This window comes from Zootoca vivipara, chromosome 5 (genome assembly GCF_963506605.1).
Source record: "Zootoca vivipara chromosome 5, rZooViv1.1, whole genome shotgun sequence".
In the NCBI taxonomy this organism is placed as follows: domain Eukaryota; kingdom Metazoa; phylum Chordata; class Lepidosauria; order Squamata; family Lacertidae; genus Zootoca; species Zootoca vivipara.
In genome coordinates, this window is record NC_083280.1 from 57,031,631 (window position 1) to 57,059,213 (window position 27,583).

General features: G+C 43.5%; 1 protein-coding gene across 7 annotated transcripts in view; it reads right to left on the reverse strand.

The window, feature by feature from the left end:
* The window catches only part of CTBP2 (C-terminal binding protein 2), a 225,848-nt gene that overhangs the window by 151,027 nt on the left and 47,238 nt on the right, over nt 1-27,583 (reverse strand). Inside the window, exon 1 of one of the 7 annotated variants that reach the window (XM_035137554.2) lies at nt 17,801-18,456. The exons of the other annotated variants lie outside the window; for them this stretch is intronic. The gene's annotated coding sequence lies outside the window, so the exon portion shown is untranslated. Of the gene's footprint in view, nt 1-17,800; nt 18,457-27,583 lie in introns of those variants that run through there. 7 annotated transcript variants of the gene reach the window in all.

Genomic DNA, 27,583 nt, shown 5'->3' on the forward strand with positions numbered 1-27,583 from the left:
ACTGCAACTGCTCCCCCCCCCACTATTTGTTAACATGTGACAGGCACTATCAAGTTAAACACTTTCTTCAGGTAAAAAAATTCCTTCCAGTAGCACCTTAGAGACCAACTAAGTTTGTCATTGGTATGAGCTTTCGTGTGCATGCACACTTCTTCATATTCTTCTTATCTGAAGAAGTGTGCATGCACACGAAAGCTCATACCAATGACAAACTTAGTTGGTCTCTAAGGTGCTACTGGAAGGTTTTATTATTATTATTTTGTTTCGGCTACATCAGACCAACACGGCTACCTACCTGTAACTTTCTTCAGTTATTATAATTGAGAACATTCAAGTAGAAACATAGCTCAGCCAAACAGCCTTTCCTCCTGGAATCTGCAGATACTGTGCAAACATCTGGAGGGAGGGAGGAAGCTTTCACCTGTACAGGCTTTCATGGGATCTGGAACCCTGAGGCTCCCTCCCTTCAGGCATTTCTGCAGTATATGCAGATGTCAGGAAGAAGGGCTACTCAGCTTGTCCCTGATCCCATTTGCACATTCTCTGTATCTTGTAAGTTTCTCTCTCTCTCCATTACTTATCAACAGCAGCACTGCTAATCACTCTCATCATCTGGTATACATCAGTGAGTAGGAACCTACGGTCTTCCAAAGGTTTTTGGATCACTGGCCATCCTGGCTGGGGCAGATGGATGCTAGAGCCCATCAACATCTGGAGGGCCATACATCATCTAGTTCCATCTAGCTATCATAGATGGGAAGAAAAGTATTGAAATGAGAATATGGCTTGGTCTGGTCCATATTCTGCCCCCCCCCCATTATTCTTCTGTTTATCTTTTGTATTACTGTTTTACTACAAATAAAAGAAAATGCCACTTTAGATTCATCCTTTAATGCTACTGTCACAACTAGCTGCTTAAGAAAAGTACCCTGCTACTTCAGTGATTAATTAAACTAGATTAAAAAGAAAAAAGGACTACCACATGAACATGGCAGGAAAATAAGGGATGAGGGAGAATGTATTGTTAGTTCAACAAATACTTCCATATGTTAGCAACCTCCAAGGACTAGTGTGCTTGAGAATGGCTCAATAAAAACGTGTTGCCTTGCCTACACACACACACACACACACACACACACACACACACACACACACACACGTGAACCATATAGCAACAACTCCATATACTAATTATTTAAGCATCACACAACAAAAATAGTATTCAATGTCTCACACAACTGGATCTAGACCTGCCCTTTCCCAAAGAGCAGTTGTCAGAGGGCCTGGTATGGCTACTCTAGAGTAACGACTCCAGCATGGTCTTTTAAGGCTTTTATTAAGTGCTGACTATTTACAGTGTTCAGAGCAGTAAAAATGCATCCTTAAGGTGAGGTGTCAGAACTCCCGAATGGCGATTGGCGCGTTTTCTTCCAGCACCACAACTTTGGCAGACCCAACCTCTTCCCCCTACGTTTGCGTCGCAATTCGGGAGTTGGGGGGATTGGCCTCCCCCCCGTGCGTCCAACTTCCTGTCCCACCTGAGGCATGGGCTCCACAACCCTGCCTGAGCCTCGGACACCACTTCCTGACTCTCCGCTGGAGGCAGAGCTCTCCTTACTCTCTCCAGCGCTTGGTGATGGGCTGGAACTTAAGATGGGAGGGACTTCCCTGTATCCCTTGTCCCTCACATCCACCCCCCTCCCAGGCTCCTCTCTCCTCCTCCCCAGTGGCTCTCTGCTTGCTGGGGACGAGTGAAATCCCAAGAAGTCTGTGGCATCCGAGCCTGTGGGTGTGAAAATTTCCCCCCAATCCTGCGATCTCTCTCCTTCCCCCTGAGAAGACGGAAATCCCAAGAAGTCAGTGGCATCAGAGCTGGTGGGAGTAAAAATGTTCTGCCAGTCCTCTCCTGCCTCTGACGTCGTTGACCTCGGTGAAACCCACACCTCTTCTTCCGTGTCCTCAAATTCCGCTTCCCATCTCCATGGGGAGCTGCTGCCTGCTATCCCTTCCTCCTGCTCCTCCCCCTCTCCCTCCCTTTCCATGTGCCAGGGCTTGGGCCTGTGGGGGAACAGGGCGTGGAATTCTTCCACTAAAAATTCCTCAGGTACTTCCGTGGCCGGTATCCACTCATTGTGGGATGGCGGAGTGTCCTCCCATGCTATCAGGTACTCCAGTCCTCTCACCCCTCTCCTTGAGTCTAAAATCTCAGTTGCCTCATTGAGCTGTCGGGCGTTTCCCGTCTCCCCCCCTCCCTCTGGAGGCTGATCGCTGTCCCTGAACCTGGTACTTTCCCTGTACGGCGACAGCAGTGATCTATGAAACACTGGGTGCACTCTCATGTCCTCCGGCAGTGCTAGCCTGAAGGCTACCGGGTTGACCTGTTGCGTGACCGTGAAGGGGCCCAGCCTCCTGTGTGCTAACTTTCTGCATCGCCCCCTGGTGGGAAGACCTTCCGAGGATAACCAAACCTTGTCCCCCACCCTTATGACCTCTCCCGGCCGCCTGTGGCGATCTGCCCCCTTCTTATACGCTTCCTTGGCCCTCTCCAAGTGTTCTCTGAGCTGTTGGTGCACCGTCTCCAGGTCCTCTGCCCACTCCTCGGCCTGTGGGCCCTCTTCCTCCTCCTCCCCCTCCCTCTCCGGGAAAGATCTGAGGTCGCGCCCATAGTTGGCCTTAAAGGGCGACACCCCTGTGGAGACGTGCACCGCATTGTTGTAGGCAAATTCTGCCAGTGGCAGGCGATCCACCCAGTCCGTTTGCCTCTGGCTGACGTAACATCTCAGGTACTGCTGCAGAATGGCGTTGACCCGCTCCGCCTGTCCATTGGTCTGCGGGTGCCGAGCCGTCGACAAGCTGACCTCCACCTGCAGGAGGTTCATGAGCCGTCGCCAGAACCTGGAAACAAATTGGCGGCCACGATCCGAAATAACTCTTAAAGGCAATCCATGCAGTCGGAATACGTGGTCCACAAACAGTTTGGCCGTCTCTTCTGCCGAGACCGCCCTGGCACACGGTATAAAGTGGCACATTTTGGACATGAGGTCCACCACCACCAACACTGCGGTCTTGCCCCTGGACGACGGCAGGTCTGTGATGAAGTCCATGGACACTACTTCCCACGGCCTGTGCGGTGTGGCTAATGGCTCCAGCAAACCTGCTGGTGGCGCTCTGACCACCTTTGCTCGCTGGCAGGTGTCACATCCCCTGACATAATCCCGAACATCCTCCCGCACCCCTGGCCACCAGAAGTGTCTCATGACTAGGTGAGTGGTTTTGTCCCTTCCGAAATGACCCGCCGTTGGGTTGTCGTGCATCTGCTTGAGAACCTTACCTCTCAGCTGTTTGGTCGGGAGGTACAGGGCTCCCCTGTAAAAAAGCAAACCCCTCTTCTCCTCAAAGTCTTTGGCCTGCTCCCTCCCCCCTCTCAGGTCTCTGAAGATGCGGGTGGCAAATTCATCCGCTGCCGTCAGTGCTGTGAGTTCTGCCTCGCTCACCACTGCTGCACCGCATGACCATGCAGATGGGGGGAAAACGTGCCTGGGTGCTGGTGGCAACTCCTCCTCCATGTACTCTGGCTTGCGGGAGAGGGCATCCGCCCTGACGTTCTGCTCCCCCGGGATGTAGTGGATGGAGAAGTTGAAGTTCGAGAAGAACTCTGCCCACCGTATCTGCCGCTGGTTGAGCACCCTGGCCGTTCTCCAGAACTCCAGGTTCTTGTGGTCTGTGCACACCTGGATGGGGTGCTTGGCGCCCACCAGGAAGTGTCGCCAGTGCTGGAACGCCGCGTGGATCGCGAGAAGTTCCCTATCAAACACTGTGTAGTTGCGTTCAGGCTGGGTCAGCTTCCTGGAGAAGAAGGCACAGGGTCTCCACTCTCTGTTGGCGTCCAGTTGCAACAGAATCGCTCCCACAGCTTTGTCAGAAGCATCTGTCTCCAGGCGTAGGGGCGCATCCTGCACCACGTGGAACAGGTGCTGGTCTGACGCGAACACCCTCTTGAGGCTTTCGAACGCTGCTTGTGCCTCTGGTGTCCACCTGAACTTCTGCTTGCCTCTCAGGCAGTCGGTGATGGGAGCCGTGACCCGAGAGAAGTTCTGGATGAACTTCCTGTAGAAGTTAGCGAAGCCTAGTAGTCGTTGGGCATCTTTGCGCGTCCTGGGGCTGTGCCAGTCCAGGATGGTCTGCACCTTGTCCTTGTCCATTGCCAGTCCCTTGTCTGACAGCTTGTAGCCCAAGAAGTCCACCTCCTTGGTGTGAAACTTGCACTTCTCCAGCTTCACATACAGGTGGTTGTCCTTCAGGCGCTGCAACACCTCCCTGACATCCTTCACATGCTGCACTGGGTCATTGGAATAGATAAGGATGTCATCCAGAAAGACCAGGCAGTTCTTGAAGAGGAGGGACCCCAGGACGTGGTGCATGAAGGCCTGGAAGCAGGCTGAGCCCCCTTGCAACCCGAAGGGCATCACCAGATATTCAAAAGAGCCCAGAGGCGTGAACATCGTGGTCTTCCATTCATCGCCTTCCCGGATCCTGATCAAGTTGTACGCCCCCCTCAGGTCTAGCTTGGTGAAAATCTTGCCCCTGCGTGCCGCTGTCAGGAGATCATCCACTCTGGGCATGGGGAAAGCCACTGGCTCTGTCACCGAATTCAGCCGTCTAAAATCCACCACCAGGCGGCGCTGTTGCGTGTCTTTCTTGTCCACCCAGAAGACCGGGCTGCCCCCTGCTGCCTTGCTTTCTCTGATGAACCCCCGCTTGAGGTTCTTGTCGATGAAAGCGCGCAGATCCTCCAGTTCCTGGTCTGACATGGCGTACAGCTTGGCTGGGGGTATAGTTGCCCCCGGCACCAGGTTGATCTGGCAGTCAAAAGGCCTGTGTGGGGGTAGGTGGTCGGACTCCGCTTCGCTGAAGACCTCCTGCAGGTCCCAGTACGGCTTGGGTATCGCCTCACCCCCTTTGACGTGCATGGTGGCCACCGTGGCTATCGGAGGCCCCTCCCCTGGTTGGTGCTGCATGCAATGTTCCAGACAAAAGTCCGACCCAAACGTGATGCATCTCTGGTGCCAACTTATGGAAGGGTCGTGGCGCGCCAGCCAGCTCATTCCCAAAACGATGGGGGGGTCTGAGATGGTCGTGACGTTGAAAGCCAGTGTCTCTGAGTGCCTTCCCACCGTCATTCTCATGGGGGGGGTTTGATGAGTGATGGCCCCTCCCAGCAACTCTCTGCCATCAATGGTGGCCACATGCAGGGGAAAATCCAGCTGCAGAAGTTGGATTTGGTGCTCTTCTGCAAAGTTTCTCGAGAAGAAGTTGGCAGGTGCCCCACTGTCAATTAAGGCGAGGACTGACAGGGGGTAGCCATTTGGGAGCGTCAGCGTGACTTCTAGAACCACTCCTGCTCTGGGAGGGGTGGGCTGGCTCTGCTCCTCTCTGTGCGGGTGGGCGGGCTGGGGCTGTTCACTGCTGACTGTGCCTGGCTGCTGCCCCTTGTCTCCTGCAGCCAGGCTGTCTCGTTTCCCTGCTGTGGTGCTACGTCAGTGGGGGAAGGTACAACCGTTCCCGCCTTTCCTTGCCACTCCCTGCGATGAGGGCAGTCTCTGACGCGATGCCGGGGGGAGTTGCAGAGAAAGCAATTCCCTCCTCTTCCCTCCTTGCGTTTTGGCGCCGCCGGGGTTTGAAAAGCCCGCGCGCGCGCTCCCCCGATCTCCATCGGTTCCGGCTCTGGGCTTGGTCTGGGCGGGTCTGGGGGCGGTCCCTGGGGTGGGTTTTGGTGATGTGGTCTGTCCTGAGAGCGTGGGAACCAAGGTTTTGCTGCGCGCGTCGCTTGTTTGTCATACCATCTGGATTCCTGCCTCACCCCCACCGCTAGCGCCGCTTTGCTGAGCTGATCCATAGTCTGCGGTCTAGGACCTCTTGCCAGCTCATCCTTAACGTCTGCATGCAAACCTAGGTAGAAGGCTGATTTCACTGGCTCACTGTTCAGATCCCACCCCAGTTTGTGCACCAGCATGGTGAATTTCGCCCAGTAGTCTCTAACTGTCGATTTTCCTTGTGTTAGGTCATGAAGCTCCTGTTTAGTGGCCTCCATTTCACTGTCGCTAGCGTACATTAATTTTAAAGCTTCTAGAAATAAAGTTGCGTTCTTCATGCAAGGATTTTTTTGCGCGATGAGCGGTCTTACCCATTCCCGGGCGGCCCCCGTCAAATGCTCTATGATAAAGTAGACTCTGTGCGCGTCATCTGGGAATTCTGCTGCATGCAATTCCAGCGCATAATTTATCTCAGTCTCGAATCCGAGGTACTCCCTCGGGTCTCCGCTGAACTTGGTGACTAGGCTCTGTCCCCTTCTCACTTGGACTAGCTGCGGCTGGGGTGCCCCCCCACCTCTAGCGGCTTTCTCCTCTTCCAACTTTTTCTGCAGGTCTAATACCATCACCCTTAGCTGTTTCTCAGTCTCCTCTTTTGTCCTCACCTGGTCCACCAGCTTGTTCAGCTCCTCCTGCGCCCCTCGCGCTTCCTCCTGAGCGGCATGCAATTGCTGCTGTGCGTGCGCTGTGAGGGTCTGTAGCTCCTGCTTCGCTGCTTCAGCCTCCAGCCTCCAATGCTCAGCCTCTTGAGCGCTCATCGCTGCACTCCAAAGTAGCCAAAAAAGATTCGGGAGTTGCTGTCAGAGGGCCTGGTATGGCTACTCTAGAGTAACGACTCCAGCATGGTCTTTTAAGGCTTTTATTAAGTGCTGACTATTTACAGTGTTCAGAGCAGTAAAAATGCATCCTTAAGGTGAGGTGTCAGAACTCCCGAATGGCGATTGGCGCGTTTTCTTCCAGCACCACAACTTTGGCAGACCCAACCTCTTCCCCCTACGTTTGCGTCGCAATTCGGGAGTTGGGGGGATTGGCCTCCCCCCCGTGCGTCCAACTTCCTGTCCCACCTGAGGCATGGGCTCCACAACCCTGCCTGAGCCTCGGACACCACTTCCTGACTCTCCGCTGGAGGCAGAGCTCTCCTTACTCTCTCCAGCGCTTGGTGATGGGCTGGAACTTAAGATGGGAGGGACTTCCCTGTATCCCTTGTCCCTCACAGCAGTGTTGACAAAATAACAAGATTTCTGTTCTGACCTGTCTGGAAGTCAACAACAAAGTGATCAGCCCCCACCCACAAACCAAACAATATTTAGTACACTATCTGAGCACTGAAGTCAAGGCACAATAGCAAGGTATTAAAAAATCCCTTGCAGAAACTCAGTTAATAGCAGAAGGTACATCTGCTGGAACACTGCCCTAGGGTTAAGAGAAGACCACCCAAGTAATCATGAATAAGGAAAGCTAAATGCAGTTAAACAACCAGTGCAAGGTGTCTACTGTTTGGTCCAGATTTAAATTCCTTCTAGTAATCTGTATTTACTCAACATAGCATTTCACTTTGAAGACTGAATGACTCAAACCTTGAAAGCCCTGTGGACTAGCAGGGATCAGCACTGTTGCTGTTTCATTTGCTGAGATGGCACATGCTATCCCAGTATGCATGAACCCCAGTAAAAACTGAGTATAATCCAATTGGTATCCTTGAACTCACGAAAGTGCTTTTGATCCATCAGTGGCCCCTACTACCAAATGATGAAGGGAATTTGCCAATTCCCCCTTCCCTCTGCAACTCCCTCTACCCCCGCTCCCCTCCATCCTGTTCTAGATAATCCCCTCAACTATCTGGAGCTGATTTTCAGGAGAGACTGGAGGCTGCAGGCAGAGAAGGAACTGGCAACAGGGTGGGTGCCACTACCAAAAAAGGCCCTCTGCCAGGTTCCTTGTAACCTCACTTCTCACAGTGAGGGAACCGCCAGAAGGTCCTTCGAGCTGGATGCAGTAGCTACAAAAATGTAGCTACATAAGTGCATGTTACAAGTTACTAAAAGTAAATTAAGTTTAGAATGTAAAAAAGTTTGTAATGCACATTTGGTGGGTATGTCCACACACTCAGATCCTTTAGAATCAAAATTTGCTTTAAATAAAAAAAAAATAGTTGGACAGCAATACCTTTGGATCCAATGGTAATATCTGGAGAGGTCTGTTTCAAAAATCAAAAACAAAAATGTAACTTTCCATCTTTTAACAGAGCTAGAGCAAGTAATTGCTAATTATTAGAAAAAAATATACTGTTTTATTATAATTATTAGCATAATTATCACATCAATTATTAATGGCTGAGAACTAATTCAACAGCCTGATAGGGCTAGTTAAGCAGGAGGTAAAGAAAGAAAGAGGATAAGCTACACAGTGTTGTTGCAGCCAAAGAACCAGATGTGGGGAAAATAGTGTGCCTACAATTGTTCCATAAATTCTTGTGCAAAAACAAACAGAAGAATCTCAACAATGCTGTAATAAGTAATTATTTATGTGAATAAATAAATAGTATAGAAATTATTCTGCATCCGCATGTGCAAGAGCTTGAGCAAACTCTTGCACAAGCAGAATGACATCTTTGGATTTAATGAAGGCTTTCCAGGAGCAGTCAATACTTTTGGGGATACAGAGGGGTACCTCTGGATCCAACTCGTAACGCCTAAGTTGTTTTAAGCATTAAAATAAAAACAGGATCTCAAAGCAGCCTTGACTATAATAAACAAAACTTCTAATAAATTATGGCAGAAGGTTTTAAGTACAAGTGAAATTCTCCAGTAGCTAATGTTCAAAACCAAACCAACTTTTAATAAAAAGGAAATGCAAAGCTCGATGTAGCATGAAATATCTCCAGAGACCTGTTTAGTGAAATTAACTAGTAGTTTAATAGAAAAAAAAGCCTGATATATGAGAGTGCTCCAATTTCTTCATAGAAATTAACATTTCAATCCTGTTTTTATCTAGAAGTCATTAAACTGTGCAACATGAATTATTGGAACTGTAGCAGAGAATTAACTCTATTCATCAAGTAAGTCCAAACAGTTTAGAGTGCATCTGTAATGAAAAAATAGCTCCACATTTCTATCTCTTCTCATTAAAGTAAACCAGTTTTCCCTCTCTCAGTATATAAAACTGTCTTCTCTTCATGTAATTTATATTACCATAAGCCAGCTCACATTCTAAACTATTACACGCCTCCAATTAATTTTTGCAGCTTTTGCCTGAAAATTTAATGAGATAGTAGTGTATGAACCTGCTGACTCCAGATTATGTGTGTGCTTCCAATATTAATGTTGGCATAATAAAATAATCTGATAACATGCTTGATGGGAGCTTTGCACTATTGTGAAAGTTGTTAAGGCAATATGTAAATCCATTCCAATCACTTTTCTCCTTTTTAAAAAGAGGTAAAGAATTACTATGGTTAACTAAAATCATAGCAGCAGCTTCCAATCAAGTATTAGAAAATTAAGATGCTCATATATCAAGCATGTTTTCTTTGGGCATTTCCCCCCAGTAATTTCTTAATCAATGTTTAAATATTATTTTAAATGGCCTAGACCTACTGCAAGAAAAAGAATTTGTGCTTCACTGTTACTTGCTCCAATTGGAATATTCAGATTTATTCATACTAGTCTAGCAACTGATAAACCAATATGTATCCTATCTACCACTGCGTGGCCAAACATCAAGTAACGTGTGTTCTCTGGGTGAAAGAAGAATAAGCAATAAACTAGGGTACAATACAATGGTTAAAATGCAACAATAAAAACAGTAAGTTTCAGACAAAAAACTTTCCTTTCGAGTAGCAATGAGCTGATCAAATTATAAAGTAAAGCATTGCTCAGACTTTGAAAGCTTTCCTTAAAACAGAAAATATGACAGATATTTAAAAGCCCTTGTAATTAAAAAGGTCTTCACTTGCAGCTTTAAAAAACACAGAGAAGGCACCAGGCAAGCCTCTCTAGGAAGACTACTCCATAAACAGGGTGGAACCCCACAAATTCCTTACTGGTTTGCATTGATGGTTGGAACTTTGCAAATTCCAACACAAACTGACTTGGTCTACAGCTTCTGTACCACTGTATACCACTAGCATTCACATTTCCCAGTGCAGATGTTGCCTCAAATAATGCAAAGTAAGTTGAGAAATGCATATTTAAACATGATTCTTAAAAAATAATAATCACAAATTAATTCAAAATTAGGGTGATTGAAAGTGACACATACCAGAAATAGACTTCACTCATATCTAGTTGAATTAAAACAAGATACATTTAGAAAACCTCCAATCCAAAAATTGTCCAGTAGCACCTTAGAGACCAACTAAGTTTGTTCTTGGTATAAGCTTTCGTGTGCATGGACTTTCGTGTGCATCCAAAGTTACTTTTGGTTCTAGACTAGTTCTGTCATGCCTTGAAGTGTCATCCATGATAGCTTAGTGAGTAGAGCAGGAGACTCTTAATTTCAGGGTCATGGGTTTGAGTCCCATGTTAGACAAAAGATTCCTGGACTAGATGATTCTTGTGGTCCCTTCCAACTCTATGATTCAATGCCATCTCTTCAAGTCTTTTTTTATTGTTCCCAGTCTTCAGGATTCCAAAAAGATATCAAGGAAGTTGTGACTGCAGTTACACCTGCAGATGCTGCCAGGGGGTGGCTGGGGGAGGTGTTGTAAGATACTTTGGACGGTGTAATTTGTACATTCTGTACCTATTTCAGTTTCACCGCCTTCAAGAGCTGTGTTGATGGTCTGGCCACTTTGAGCTAGAAGTCCTGATCTATCAAAGCCATCTAAGGTATTAGACACAGGTATAAGTTGATACGGAAATTAAGCTTTTATTCCCATTGCTCTTAGGAGATGAAAAGGCCGCTTCATGGTAAAACACCATGTGACAAGAGCTTCAAACAATCAGGCTACAATTGCAAGCACCATACAAATTACACGGTCATCTTAATTAACCCCCAAGGGTTGTCCTTCTGGTATTCAACCGGACTAAAGGGAAACTAAAATAGTAATCTATTTCTTGGAATAGTTCATGAACAAACTTTTTAACATTTAGCTAACTGACACTGGGATGACTGAAAGTGTCTGTAAACTGAAATCACTCATCTCCTACTGGAAGTTGTGCTGCACCATCTCAAAAGTAGAACAGCACCCACCAGAAAATACAGTAAATCCACAATGACAAGTTAATTAATTGACGTGTATCAATAAAAGTAGGTAAGTGAGATGCAAACCCACTGGCTATGCTGTATCAAAACTCAGTTTAAGATGCCAAGATGTGAATGTGGCTCCTCCTGCACTCACATGTGGCTGATTCACTCTTCCCTTTGCACGTCAGAAAATATGCCAGGAAGCCAGAGTTAATGAACCATATCTTCCTGTTATGTCCAGTTATGGTTCTCTTCGGATCATATAAACCTTATCTTCCTGGTATAAATTATTAACTATAATAAAGCAAGCTAGGCTATAAAGCCATGGTTCAAAGTTGGCTAATATCCTACCGGTAGTTTGTTTGAAAACCATTAACCATAGTTTCCAGTCTGGACAAAATGAGAATCTATGGTTAACTACTGCTTCCTGACTTTTTTCACCACTAGTGCAAATGGACGAGTGAAGCAACTGTGAGTGCAGCCAGCACATTAATATCTTAGCTTATTAAGGCCAATGTTTATTGTCCAAACACAGACTATTTCAGTTGTGAGTGTTGAACAGTTCACTTTACTCAAGTTTAGACCAGCACTGTGAGTCATTTGTTAGACCAGTAATCTGTATCTAATCCAGTGGCATTCACTGTGTGATCAATGGGCTGCTATCCAACTCATGAACCGCTGATGTAGTCTATTTAGACAAAACCTAATGAAAGAATATCCTTTGCTTTGTACTACTAAATAGAACACTGCATTCAGAGAGAAAGTTTAGGAGGGAAATCCTTTATCAACTGCTTTACTTTCTACAAATGACTCATTAACAATATTTCCACACACTGACACAAAGAAATATATTAGATGGAGAAAGACAAATCTGCAACTTCCAAATTTATCATCATATTTCAATTCTAGCCATGCTCGAAAAACAATAGCTGTTTGTTACAAGTGATGGTGTTTATGTGGAGCTTAGATATTTTTCCTGTTCTCATGGTACTATGAATACCTGTGCAAAATTTTAAGATACCTGGATTCTGCAACAAGCTAAATTCACTATCTGGCATTGCTTTTTCCCATGAACATCCCTATTTTCTGAGATCATTTGTGAAGATCTTGCTATGTGGATGTTTCCCCTTTTGGAGATTTGTGTGACAGCAGTATTGGGCAGGACCGTTTCTACTGTGGTAACACACTTATGGACAGCCCTCCAGAAAGAAGCCCACCATGACCTGTCTCTCTGAGATCTATTAGAAAAATGGTGTGTGCCACTTTGTTTTCCCATTTCTACAAAATAAGCACATGTTTAATTCTGGCTATTATTGTATTTTTAGCTTTATGTTCTTATTTTCTGGTTACAGAATTAATGGGATTCTTGACATACCCAGCTTGAATTCTTGTTTAAAGAGGAAAGCCAGGATATACATTTAAAAATAAAAAATTAGGAAGAAGGAAAGAAAAAACCAAACAAAATATACTCAGGACACCCAAGTTCTATTCTATTTTATACAAATTTAGGAATGAATACATATACTGCACATACAATGAATATATTGTCACTATCAGACTAAAGCAATCTTAAATTTGTAGTGGAATAAAATGTTACTAGATATGCACCTATTTTGTGGCCTGATTAACCAAAGACAATGAAAAAAATCTATCTGGGGTGTCCAAAATACATACTGAAAGAAATTAAGAAACACTGAACTGAATACCAATACCTTAACTAAAACACCCCCTCCAAAATAAGTATTATATGCTTGGATATATTGAGCTGGAAGAGGAAGTACTTTCTAATCCTAGCATGAGAAAAGAGAACCAAAATCCAGCCTGTGTTTCTCTCATAATGCAGGTCATTGTAAACTATGTTGAGGGTTTTTTTACAATCACACAGCAGATAAATTTTATAAAATTCATAAATAATATTTTGTGCATGTCCTTCTGGACAAGCTATTGCACTTGACCTTCCACAACATGTGACAATGCATGCTTGCACTACTAAATTAGTGTTGTGTGAAGTCTCCTGCTACCGGTAGTTCTTGTGCAACCGTCTGCAAAACAGTGCCAAGGTCAGAATTAGTTCCACTGGCATCTTTCTGGATTCAGCCCATAGTGCCATTAAACCTCCGCTGTAGGGCCTTTTCCAGCCATCAAACAAACCCTGTTGCATGTTCAATGTTACACAGACCAGAAAACTAAATTATATTGTCCAAATAGTTGCCTGAAATGCCATGAACCAAGATCACATGCTGGGAACAAAGAATATAGGTGGAAAAGTGCAAAGAATCTGCTATACAAGGAGCAAGTAAGTAATTCAAACATTCAGGAAGAGTTTTAGAAGGGTAGGAATCTAGATTCTCACAGAAATCTAAAGGCTCATCTCTGACAAACTTGCCATGAACATGCAGAGTATTCCACTCACAGAAAGAATGGATTGTTTTGTTTCAGGAAAAGTTCTAAGACCAGAAGGTTCTTCTGCCAGGAACAGAAGATTTCACCCCAGTGGTAAGGATGGACTTTTCAAGACACTTATGACACATAAGTGGTACTAACTACAGCAACCAAGCGGATTTCTAAGGATGTTATTTAGGAAAATCTTGTTTATTTTTTATGAGCAAGGGAAGAGTTGAATAACCCTTTGCAAAGAAGCCTAGGGCAAAACAACCGTCAATAAAACCTAAGGCCTCAGGTGCCAAAGTGTGTAAGTGAGTGTCACTTAACAGCAACAGTATATATTTGGGCTGCAACCCTAAACACAATTACTAGGGTTATAAGGCCACATCAGACAGTGGGACACTTCTGAGCATTACACTGATAACTGTGTTTAGGAATCAGATTATCTAACAAATGACAAACACAGATGCTTTCTCAAACTAAAAGTGTACAGACAATATTTTCAGATGCCCTATACTAGGAATTGGGAGTAAGGCCCATTATACTTACTGAGACTACAAGTATGCACTCACAGGATCAGGTCGCTAAGCTCATATTATCACATCTAAGTTCTTTCTGTTCTTAAAATTTCTGCTATTTATGTTCTTCCATGCCTCAAATGCCAGAGGAGCCCCCCCTCTTGTGCAACGACAGATTGCAGAAGCTTAACAAAACTTGGTGAATATTGATTCTATTACAGTACTGTGTATATTTCAAATTCACGTGGTGTACCTAATCAGTATTTGGGAGTCCTCAGTTTAACTGATGGTGAAACCAAACCGAGGAATTCACACAGAAAATTGATTATGGGGAAAGAATGGCTTGTCATCTGCGTGCTAACATTCTCTGCTGCCCCCCTTTCAGTTAGATGGATTCCATCCTGCTTCTCAATCCTTCCTTTAAAAGAAACACTTGGTTTAGAGTTAAATTTCATAATCTATGTTAGTACAAAGGATGTCTTGAATAGAGGTTTTGTATTTCCAAATTATTACAACAGTGTATAATTAGCCCATCTCCAAGTTCAACCGAAAGGGCATACTGCACTCAAGTTAAGCGTATTTTAAGCTTGATATATTTTGTTGATTATACTAGTTTATCTTTCTCTTTAGTACAAAAATATCTGTTGCTTGTAAAAAGCTTTTGTTCCTTTGGTGTCTCACGGCTTTTACAAAGTTTAGATGTAACTTCTCTCCACCTCCCTTGATATTGTTTTGGAATCATGCATCACACTAAGGGTACATAGACCCAGGAACACACATTTCTACCATATTTAGAAAATACCTTAATGTCTCACCTTGATAGGGTGACATGTGAATCAGATATTTAATTTTAAAAAGATATAGATTTCCTGCCTTCTTTACCATCTCTTCTCCTTGCACACTACACCAGTTAGCAAATCAAAATCTGCATTTAAATAGAATATTTCTGTTGTATGAGAAGTGGGCAGCCTCAGGGTAAAGAGGTATCATTTGCCATTCTCCATATGCACAAAATTACATTTAAAATGTGATACTAGATTTTAAAAATTTATTGGACATTTGAAATTGTCATTCTATCACCTTTGTTTTATTGTTAAGAAAAGAATTCCCTCTGCCAACACATTATTTGTTGCAAAAAAAATCATTAATCAAAATAGCATGCTATTTCAGCATTCCATCAACTTAATTTTGAAAAAATATTGCATTCAACCAGCTCTTGTAAATCACTACTGCTCATAATTCCAGCCATTATTCAGTGTGGAATTCGAGCAGTTGGAATTCATTAACATAGGTTGTTACAAATCTGCATTTTTAGACTTTGTCATAAAATGCAGACGACCAAACTCAGTGACCTGGATCTAACAGCTTTTCATGTGAAGTGGCCTTTTTAGACTGCATCTCCTAACCCTTGTCTCTTTTGCAGTCCGAATAAAGACGCCACTTACAATTCTCAGCTACTGACCGGGTCATAGCGAGGGAAAGCGAACTATTGAAGCATCACTGACATTATGGTTATATTTTCAGAATTCGAACGGCAGCCAACAAGCCCTGGTCAAGCAAGAATTGAGAAGAACCAGCTATCCTACTGCAGGATCATCCAACGCATCATATCCTCTCCTACCAATCTGAGGGTCACGTCACTCACAATGTCTTTGGTGCAGGAAATATGTCTGTGTTTATATTCATAGCAAACGTGGCTATTGTGTAATATGTCAACAACCAACATATGTCCTTAAATGCCTGTGTTTATGCACGGGGAAGCCACAACCCCACCAGAGCTCTTGTTCATACCTAAAAAGGTGTTTTAAGGTCCAACATCTGTTCTTCACATGTTACACAGGAAGCACCAGTCTGCCGATGGCAAACTCAATTTTTACATAAAATATAAAGCAGCCCTAAGGCGAACACACATAATCTAATACCATAAAAAGGAAGCAGGAGGCTTTGTGGAAGTGTTTCCCCAGTGACACAAGAATATGTCAGTTTTTGTTGTTGTTCTTTTAGAAAGAAAGCCAAAACCTTTCTATTGGGATCGTAATGGATTGTTTGCATTGTTTTTGAAAGACAGAAGTCTGCAATCCAGAAAGTTAGTCATGCTTAAAATTCACTGGAATCAATGTGACTTTTTAGTCCCAAGTAACCAGTTGCAGTGAAATGGACCAGAGCAGGACTTAACTTTTTCTGGACTGGCGCTTAACTGGTTTAAATGGGCATTTACTATAAATAGTTTTAATTTTGTAATTTTGCTATTTTGAATCAGTACAAGAAAAGTGCTATATAAATAAGGTAACGAAAGAAGCATAACAACAAAGCGCCAAGGAATATATAGAGCAGATGGAGTTAGAAGACTCAAGAGAAAAAGCTAAGCTATACACCATCAGGCACCCCAAACAGAAAAATCCCACAAAAGGTCACCACCAAAAGGTTCACACTGAGGTTGCAAATCTGTGTCTAGGTTGTACTACTTTGGACTGCAGGTTTGCCATCACATGACTGAATGCAATTCAATAGTAGCAATGAAAATCCCACTACCTAGTCATGTGGCCATGCTATAATCCTTCCCGATTACATCCGGTTTATCACATGAGCCCTGAAAGTCACACGGTCCAAGTACCAGTTTATTTCTTTATTTAGGACATTTATATCCAACCTTTCTCTTGCCACAGAACTCAAGGCAGCATGCATGTGATTGCTGAGCAATCCCCAATCCAAAACTGACCAGACCGAGATCTGCTCACCTCCAGAAAGTGACTGCATAACATGCCTTCAAATATAGCAAATATAGCCTAGGATGACAATGTCAACTAGACTTCAATCTGACATGATGGAAATGTGTTTGTAATCTACCCTCAAGTAGTGTCACAAATGCAACAACAAATGGTTCAAGAGAATAATCGGGGGGGGGGGCAATTCAATTCTCGCATCAACCACAAACTTTCAGATAACCTGAACCAAGCCTCTAAAAATCAACCTTAGCTCCCCATCTCGAACAAGAGGATAGTAACAGTGCCCTGTTTCTACTGATAGGTTTAAATAGATGGTGGTTTCAGGACTGAATTACTTATATGATTCACAATGCACTGCAGAGAAGCTCTCATCATTGAATATGTGCAAACATAAAAATGCTACTGGCCTATTAATATGGGTGGGAAATGATTGGTGGAGGTGGAGGAGAACCTGTCTAAAAAACTTTAAGAGCAGCAAGACTGAAACCTAATGAGCATTAATTACTATAGTAATAAAGTCAAAAATCCCACTCAAGACTGAATCACTGAACTCAGGAAAGTGTTCCCTTCCTCTCCTTCCCCAATTGTACAGAAGAGATGTGTTCCAACATCATAACATTTTGCCAGCTAGAGAAGCCTAGCAATCATTAAAATCATGCTGACACAGAAACATGTTTTGAAGCAGGTGTCACACTTTGTTGGAAGTACTTTAGGGAAATGCAAGGAGAATTTGAGAATTGTATCAGGGGAAAATTCAATCAAATTGATTTATAAATGATCAAACCACTACAATAAAGTGATTCATTTGCCAATGTTATCTTAATCTTTGTAGCTTTAATCAATAGGAAAACTGCCATTCATTTTAAAGGATGCAGAACTGAATTGTGCATGACCTAAGGCTTTATTTAATAACCAACACATTTGTTTAACAACATTCCAGATGCTTCACAAAGCACTGCTTCAATCCCTAGCTACTTTGTACTGCGTTGTCAATGGAGAGTAACATAATGTAGGTACAATTTTTAATTTTTATCAAAATGGATCTGCAGATGTGAGAAGCAGCAGCAGTGCACGCAAAAGAAATCCAGGAAAACCAACAAATATTATACAATACTGCCCTTGTCGTGCAGCTTTATTTCCCTGTTTCATCTACATCAGGAGGTGCTGTGACAGTCCTTGACCCAGTCCGGATACAGTGGTCAGTTGGATAGAGGTCAATAAGCTGAAACTGAATCTGGACAAGACAGAGGCATGGTGAGTAGGTTCTTCCCATGACCAGAAACTGGAAATGCTACCTGTTCTGGATGAGGTTGCTTTCTGTCTTAAGGAACATGTATGTAGTTTGGAGGAAGGCCTGAGCAATGTAGAGATACATCGCTCAGGACCGGTATGAGGGCCAGAGCACGATGGCTACTTCACCCAGTGGTATATCGTAGGTGAAGCAGCCATTGCTCCCAAGTTTTTCTGCCACCTGGGAATCATAGAATCATAGAATCATAGAGTTGGAAGAGACCACAAGGGCCATCCAGTCCAACCCCTGCCAAGCAGGAAACACCGTCAAAGCATTCCTGACATATGGCTGTCAAGCCTCTGCTTAAAGACCTCCAAAGAAGGAGACTCCACCACACTCCTTGGTAGCAAATTCCACTGCCGAACAGCTCTTACTGTAAGGAAGTTCTTCCTAATGTTTAGGTGGAATCTTCTTTCTTGAAGTTTGAATCCATTGCTCCGTGTCTGCTTCTCTGGAGCAGCAGAAAACAACCTTTCTCCCTCCTCTATATGACATCCTTTCATATATTTGAACATGGCTATCATATCACCCCTTAACCTTCTCTTCTCCAGGCTAAACATACCCAGCTCCCTAAGCCGTTCCTCATAAGGCATCGTTTCCAGGCCTTTGACCATTTTGGTTGCCCTCTTCTGGACACGTTCCAGCTTGTCAGTATCCTTCTTGAGCTGTGGTGCCCAGAACTGGACACAGTACTCCAGGTGAGGTCTGACCAGAGCAGAATACAGTGGTACTATTACTTCCCTAGATCTAGATGCTATACTCCTATTGATGCAGCCCAGAATTCCATTGGCTTTTTTAGCTGCTGCATCACACTGCTGACTCATGTCAAGTCTGTGGTCTACCAAGACTCCTAGGTCCTTTTCACATGTACTGCTCTCAAGCCAGGTGTCACCCATCCTGTATTTGTGCCTTTCATTTTTTTTGCCCAAGTGTAGTACCTTACATTTCTCCTTGTTAAAATTCATCTTGTTTGCTTTGGCCCAATTGTCTAATCTGTTAAGGTCATTTTGAAGTGTGATCCTGTCCTCTGGGGTATTAGCCACCCCTCCCAATTTGGTGTCGTCTGCAAACTTGCTCAGGATGCCCTCGAGCCCATCATCCAAGTCATTGATAAAGATGTTGAATAAGACTGGGCCCAAGACAGAACCCTGTGGCACCCCACTAGTCACTACTCTCCAGGATGAGGAGGAGCCATTGATGAGCACCCTTTGGCTTCGGTCAGTAAGCCAGTTACAAATCCACTGAATGGTAGCATTGTCTAGCCCGCATTTTACCAGCTTCTTTACAAGAATATCATGGGGCACCGTGTCAAAGGCCTTGCTGAAATCAAGATAGGCTACATCCACAGCGTTCCCTTCATCTACCAGGCTTGTAATTCTGTCAAAAAATGAGATCAGATTAGTCTGACATGACTTATTTTTCAGAAACCCATGCTGACTTTTAGTGATCACAGCGTTCCTTTCTAGGTGCTCACAGACCGTTTGCTTAATGATCTGCTCTAGAATCTTTCCTGGTATTGATGTCAGGCTGACTGGGCGGTAATTGTTTGGGTCCTCTCTTTTCCCCTTTTTGAAAATAGGGACAACATTTGCCCTCCTCCAGTCTGCTGGAACTTGCCCTGGAGACTTGAATACATCTAAACTAGCCAAGTACTATTGTACTACCTCCTTATACTTATTCTGGGCTGTGTTGTTGTTGTTTAGTCGTTTAGTCGTGTCCGACTCTTCGTGACCCCATGGACCATAGCACGCCAGGCACTCCTGTCTTGCACCGCCTCCCGCAGTTTGGTCAGACTCATGTCGTCCCCTTCTCCTTGTGCCCTCAATCTTTCCCAACATCAGGGTCTTTTCCAGGGAGCCTTCTCTTCTCATGAGGTGGCCAAAGTATTGGAGCCTCAGCTTCAGGATCTGTCCTTCCAGTGAGCACTCAGGGCTGATTTCCTTCAGAATTGATAGGTTTGATCTTCTTGCAGTCCATGGGACTCTCAAGAGACTCCTCCAGCACCACAATTCAAAAGCATCAATTCTTCGGCGATCAGCCTTCTTTATGGTCCAGCTCTCACTTCCATACATCACTACTGGGAAAACCATAGCTTTAACTATACGGACCTTTGTAGGCAAAGTGATGTCTCTGCTTTTTAAGATGCTGTCTAGGTTTGTCATTGCTTTTCTCCCAAGAAGCAGGCGTCTTTTAATTTTGGGACTGCTGTCACCATCTGCAGTGATCAAGGAGCCCAAGAAAGTAAAATCTCTCACTGCCTCCATTTCTTCCCCTTCTATTTGCCAGGAGGTGATGGGACCAGTGGCCATGATCTTGGTTTTTTTTTATTTTGAGCTTCAGACCATATTTTGCGCTCTCCTCTTTCACCCTCATTAAAAGGTTCTTTAATTCCTCCTCGCTTTCTGCCATCAAGGTTGTGTCATCTGCATACCTGAGGTTCTTGATATTTCTTGATATTTCTTCCGGCAATCTTAATTCCGGTTTGGGATTCATCTAGTCCGGCCTTTCGCATGATGAATTCTGCATATAAGTTAAATAAGCAGGGAGACAATATATAACCTTGTCGTACATTCTTTTAAGAACTTGCCATAGTTTGCTGTGGTCGACACAGTCAAAGGCTTTTGCATAATCAATGAAGCAGAAGTAGACATTTTTCTGGAACTCTCTAGCTTTCTCCATAATCCAGCGCATGTTTGCTATTTGGTCTCTGGTTCCTCTGCCCCTTCGAAATCCAGCTTGAAATTCTGGGAGTTCTCGGTCCACATACTGCCTAAGCCTGCCTTGTAGAATTTTAAGCATAACCTTGCTAGCGTGTGAAATGAGTGCAATTGTGCGGTAGTTGGAGCATTCTTTGGCACTGCCCTTCTTTGGAATTGGGATGTGGACTGATCTTCTCCAATCCTCTGGCCATTGCTGAGTTTTCCAAACTTGCTGGCATATTGGGTGTAGCACCTTAACAGCACCATCTTTTAAAATTTTAAATAGTTCAGCTGGAATATCATCCCTTCCACTGGCCTTGTTATTAGCAGTGCTTTCTAAGGCCCATTTGACTTCACTCTCCAAGATGTCTGGCTCAAGGTCAGCAACCACACCTGGGGTGTACGAGACCTCCATATCTTTCTGGTATAATTCCTCTGTGTATTCTTGCCACCTCTTCTTGATGTCTTCTGCTTCTGTTAGGTCCTTACCACTTTTGTCCTTTATTGTGGTAATCTTAGTACGAAATGTTCCTTTCATATCTCCAATTTTCTTGAACCTGGGCTGTGTTACCCCTGCTGAATCATCTGCTCCATATTCTTCAGGTCGGGAATTGTTTTCTTTTTTGGAGAATACTGAGGCAAAGAAGACATTGAGGAGTTCTGCCCTTTCTCTGTCCCCTGTTTGCATTTCACCATCTTCTCCTCTAAGTGACCCCACTGTTTCCTTGTTCTTCCTTTTGCTACGGACATACCCATAAAAGCCCTTTTTGTTGCTTTTAACCTCTCTGGCGAGCCTGAGTTCATTCTGTGCTTTAGCTTTTCTGACTTTCTCTCTACACGTGCTGGCTATATGTTTGAATTCCTCTCTGGTGATTTCCCCCCTTTTCCATTTTTTGTACATATCCCTTTTAAATCTTAACTCAGTTAAAAGTTCTTTAGATAGCCACCCTGATTTCTTTAGGCACCATCCATGTTTCCGTCTCATTGGTATTGCCTGAAGTTGTGTTTTTAATATCTCTCTTTTAACAAACTCCCAACCATCATGAACTCCCTTCCCTTTTAGTATTTTTGTCTCCCAGCGCCTCCCTAAGTTTTCTGAAGTCGGCTTTCTTAAAGTCTAGGATTTGAGTCTTAGTATGCTTGGTTGCTCCTTTCCGCTGAACAATAAACTCCAGAAGAGCATGATCACTCCCACCAAATGATCCTGCCACTTCTACCCCACTAACCAGGTCATCACTATTGGTTAGGACCATAGCTGCCAAGTTATCCCTTTTTTACAGGGATTTTCCCTTATGCTGAATAGGCTTCCTCGCGAGAAAAGTGAAAACTTGGCAGCTATGGTTAGGACCAGATCTAAAATGGCTGATCCTCTTGTTGCTTCTCCCACTTTCTGGACAATGAAATTGTCTGCAAGGCCAGTGAGGAATCTGTTCGACCTTATGCTCTTGGCTGAGTTTGACATCCAACAAATATCAGGATAGTTGAAATCCCCCATTACTACTATCTCACCTCCTTTTGAATGCCTGGTCATCTGTTCCAGGAAGGCATCATCTGCGTCCTCAGTTTGGCTTGGGGGTCTATAGTAAACTCCCAGAATGAGATCACTGTTATTTTTCTCTCCCTTAATTTTGACCCAGACACTCTCAACTTGGCTTTGAAGTTTTAAATCCTGGATCTCTTCACAGGTATACACATCCCTGACATATAACGCTACTCCTCCTCCTCTCCTATTTGGTCTATTTCTCTGAAATAGATTGTATCCCTCTATTTCTACATTCCAATCATGGGACTCATCCCACCAGGTTTCAGTAATGCCTATTATGTCATATTTAGTTTGCTGTACCAAGAGCTCAAGTTCATCTTGTTTATTTCCCATGCTCTGTGCATTAGTATACAGACATTGAAGAACATTTATCATTCCCCCATGTCTCTTATTTAAGGATATTTTCTTCTCACCACTAGGTCTGCGTACTTTTTGCTCCATTTGGTCCTTGACACTTGGATGATCATCTTCAGAACTTGATAGACTCCTACCTTCAGGACCACTGTCTCCCTCCCCCACATAAGTCAGTTTAAAGCCCTCCTGATGAGGTTTTTGAGTTTCATGGCAAAAACATTCCTCCCAACTTTTGTGAGGTGCAGCCCATCACTTGCCAGAAGTCCATCTTCAAGAAACTGCAGACCGTGATCTAAGAATCCAAACCGTTCCTGTTTGCACCATTTGCGAAGCCAGTTGTTCACTTCCCCTATTTTCCCCTCTCTCCCTGGGCCATGTCGTTCAACTGGGAGGAAAGATGAGGTGACAATTTGTGCATTTAATTGCTTCAACTTCCTGCCCAGAGCCCCATAATCACTTATGATCTTCTGTAGGCTATGGCTTGCAGTGTCATTGGTTCCCACATGCACCAAAAGGAAGGGGTATTTGTCGGTGGGTTTTATGATTCCTTGCAGCCGTTCTGTTACATCTTTGATCTTGGCCCCGGGTAGACAGCACACCTCTCGAGACATCTTGTCAGGCCCACAGATCACTGCTTCTGTACCCCTCAGTAGGGAATCCCCTATCACCACTACACGCCTCTTCATAGGCTTGGTCGGGATTCTTCCATGTGCTGTCCCTTCCAAGGTTACCTGCATATTCCTGGAGGACTGACTTTGCTGCTCGTCTTCATATTCCTCATCAACTGTGATGAGGGAGAGATCCTCAAATGGAAGAGGACCAGTGTTTTCCCTGATCATATTCATATACAAATTAACATATATGCCATTCATAATATAACGATCTCAAACACCAGCTTTCTGCTGCATATACACCTAATCCACTTATGGTTCAAAACTGCCCCCTTAACAGTATAATCATATACATACCTACTCAGAAGTAATTCGCACAAAGTTAAATGTGACTTTCTCCTAGGATTACAGTCTAAATGAGCAGAGTAAGCTCTCAGATATTAAGATTATCAGTAATTTATAAATATTTTTATAACCACCACCACCACAAAAAACAGACAAAGAGAAGGCTTGCAATTAAAATTAGAACAAAAACAGTTAAAAGGAACAGGTATATTACAAGGTATAAAACCGTAAGGAACAAAAGAGGCTTCTAATAATTAAATTATGTCTGTTGTTATGGTCTTTGGCCTCTGTGGAATCATAGAACATCCAGTATTTGTTTTAAGTGAGATAAGTAGGAAAATAATACCATGATAGACAAGGACAAAAGGGAAAGAAGAGATGGGGACGACTGGAACAGAAGGTAAGGTTGTGTGTATCAGGTGAGCAAGAAGTTATATTATCACATAGCTTGTTGGCTTGGAGAAGTATTCTGGTAGTCAATATGAAATGAAATGGAGGATAGGTAAGAATACTGGGTGTCAAAATGTTTTATTCAGATATTCCCTCAGCCTAACAATTCAGCTGATGGTCACAGTGATGTACTTATTGTTCCAAATTTACTTTCATGGGGCTGGTGCTTCACCTTGGAGTTCTATCATTGCTATAGAAACATGTTTCAACACTGAAAGTGAATTAGTTCTTACTTCGTCAAACCTTTATTAGGCATTACTACAAGTATAGGCCATCATAAAACATTCATATATATATATAAAATTTTATATATATATATATATATATATATATATATATATATATATATATATATATATATATACACACACACACACACACATACACACACACACACAGCCATGTAAAATATATAATAACAAGGATCTTCATTGGAATTTCTTCCCACAATTAATGCCATTCACCACTCTAAGAGATACTACAGTGGTACCTCAGGTTAAGAACTTCATTCATTCTGGAGGTCCTTTCTTATCCTGAAACTGATCTTAACCTGAGGTACCACTTTAGCTAATGTGGCCTCCAGCTGCCACTGCGCCACTGCCACACGATTTCTGTTCTCATCCTGAAGCAAAGTTCTTAACCTGAGGTACTATTTCTGGGTTAGCAGAATCTGTAACCTGAAGCGTCTGTAACCCGAGGTACCACAAAAACTCAGCCACCCTTGCAGTTACTTCCGCGTTGTCAGACAGATAGAATCTGATACAGTGGTACCTCGGTTTATGAACACAATTGGTTCTGGAAGTCTGTTCATAAATTGAAGCATTCATAAACTGAAGCAAACTTTTCCATTGAAAGTAATGGAAAGTGGATTAATCCATTCCAGATGGGTCCGCGGAGTACTCAACCTGAAGTGTACTTAACCTGAAGCATGGGTGTAACTGGTTCCGGAAGTCTGTTCATAAACTGAAGCGTTCATAAACTGAAGTGAACTTTCCCATTGAAAGTAATGGAAAGTGAATTAATCTGTTCCAGATGGGTCCGCGGAGTTCGTAAACCGAAAATTCGTAAACTGAGGTGTTCATAAACAGAGGTTCCACTATATTTTCATTGTGCTGTGATCTTAGACTACCCAAAAGGGGGGGGGCACATGTTTGTATAGCTGGTTGTACAATGGACTGTAGAAAAGAATATGTCTGGCACATTCAAAGAATATCCGCAATGTCTATCATTTCTGGGGATGTTTGAATATCTGCCCTTGACCAAAACTGAGGGGGGAAAGTTCAGTCAGGCTAGCATAAAGGCTGTGCTTTGGACTGGAAGTGCTTTGGACTGGGGAAGTGTTTCTTCAGCAGAAACTAAACAGGGTCTGATATGGATTCAATATTGAGTGGGGGACTGTGTGTTGAGATTCCTACATTGAAGGGGGTTGGCCAGATGACCCTCAGGGTCCCTTCCAACTCTCCATTTCTGTGATTCTATGATCCTAACTACGGTGATAATCAGTGTGATAGAGGTACAAACTAATGCAAGTTTCACGGGGGGCGGGAACAGACGGGAGAGGGGGTATGATAACATAACAATGGTATGATTTGGACTTTTTAATGTTTATTGGCCCGGGGACATATAGCATGTGCATATGCTCTCTCTATTCCTTGCACACCTGTTTTCTTAAGTCATAGTTTCCTGTAATGACTGTAATAAGTGTAGCTTATGGGCTCCCTCCAAAGCAAGATAAGCTAAGCCAGGCATTCAAGAATTGGAGAAAGCAAGTAGTCACACAGCTTATTCCTGGTCCAATAAACCATAGTTTCTCTGTCTCAGATCATGACGTACGAACTGAGCCTATTTAATCAAATCTAGATAAACTGAACATACCAGCTCTAGCATGCTATTTACTACACTTGATCTTAGCCAAAAGGCCAAGATGTGAGTTGGAGGTCATACATTTTCTATTACTGGGGAATGATCAGGAGCTCACCAAGTTAATGGCTAAATATCTTTATTTGGGTTTTTTTGTTGTCGAAACACATTGCAGACATCTGATCTCCTTGGGAGACCTAGAGATGTGACGACAGACTGCTTTGCCTCTTTTCTTTTGGCAAATGTTTTGTGCCACTGGGGAGGTGGTAATTCTGTATTGATTTGTTATGGATGTTTGTATGTGATGCCAATAAAAGGTTTGATGATGATGATTATTTAAAAGAGAACTGGATACACTACCTATGTACCTATATTATATTATAAGGCTGACATCTTCTTCCCATTTGGGCTGGCATTTGTTTCCACTCTGCCTCTGGCTGATTTGAGGTTTTCCCTGCCTCCTCCTCCTTCATAAAATGCCAGTGGAAACAGTTTAGATGTTTCCATGAATGAGGCTAAGGAAAACAAGTACACCCCACTCCCACAGTTTTACAATTCATTTCCTACACATTTAAAGTCTCTTGTACCTCTTGTATTCTGGGATCTTTTAACACCTGGCAAGTGACACTATTCCTGCAAAAAGCCACCCAAGCCTGTATGAGTACCCCCAAAACATTATTCAAGTCAGGATGTGTTTAATGGGCTCCAAATCAAAACCTACCCTTTCATACATACTGAGCACATTTAAACACCACCAACTGTACAAATCTCACACACCAAAAAGAATTCAACCTACTATATTGAAAACACAAAAGGGGGTTATGCCTGAGTTCCCTCTCCTGCATCCATTTTGTGATTAAAAGGTACTGAATTTCATAATTCCATAGCAATTTATTGAACCTTTCCATGGAAGACAAAAACTACTTTTAAAAGCCAAAATCATGCAAAATAAAAATAAAAAAGGTTCCAGAAGGGAATTACAGTAGTTTACAGTAATAAAAAAAAGCTACAAAGCATATTGTAAAATTGTACATGAGTATCTCTACAAAAGCTACGTAGCAGAAACCCAGCTGCAATAGATCTGTAACTGTTCCACTTCAAGGAGTTGCAAGTTACACCCACTCTGCAGGAACTAACATCTGGAGGAACTGTAAATGATCACAAACTGTATTGAATTAAGGTTGGGGGAGGGAGAATAGTAAAATGCTGGTTTCTATTCTCACTAAACAACAAAAGCCATATCTTTTGTAAAAAATTAATGGCCTAATTAAATCGAAAGGTACATGATCAAGTACCATTGGTGGTACAAGAACCGGGGGGGAGGGTTCCCATTTTAAGTAGGAAAAAGGCCTTTCCCATAAATGAACTCAATTGATGGCATATTTACTTCCCTTCAATAGGCTCGGTCTACTGGCTTCTGGGATTTGTTTAGATCTGATATGGACATCCCTTTTTCCATCAAGGGCGACATTCTCTCAGGCGTGATCTGTCTAGGGCTGAATACTGGTGGTGGCCAAGGAATGACTCTGGACGGTGCACCCACAGTCAGCTGGTGCCATCATCTTTCTTTTCTCTCTGCCAAACCCTTCCCCACAAAGGCCATATGGAATTATGCCAAGAGCCACAGATTGCCTATCCATTATTGAGGTGGTACAAAAGTATGTCTCCGTTACAAAATCAGCTCCGGAAGGCCCTCCCATTACAAGTTAACCCTGAACTGCTCTTAAAACATACTGGATGTCCT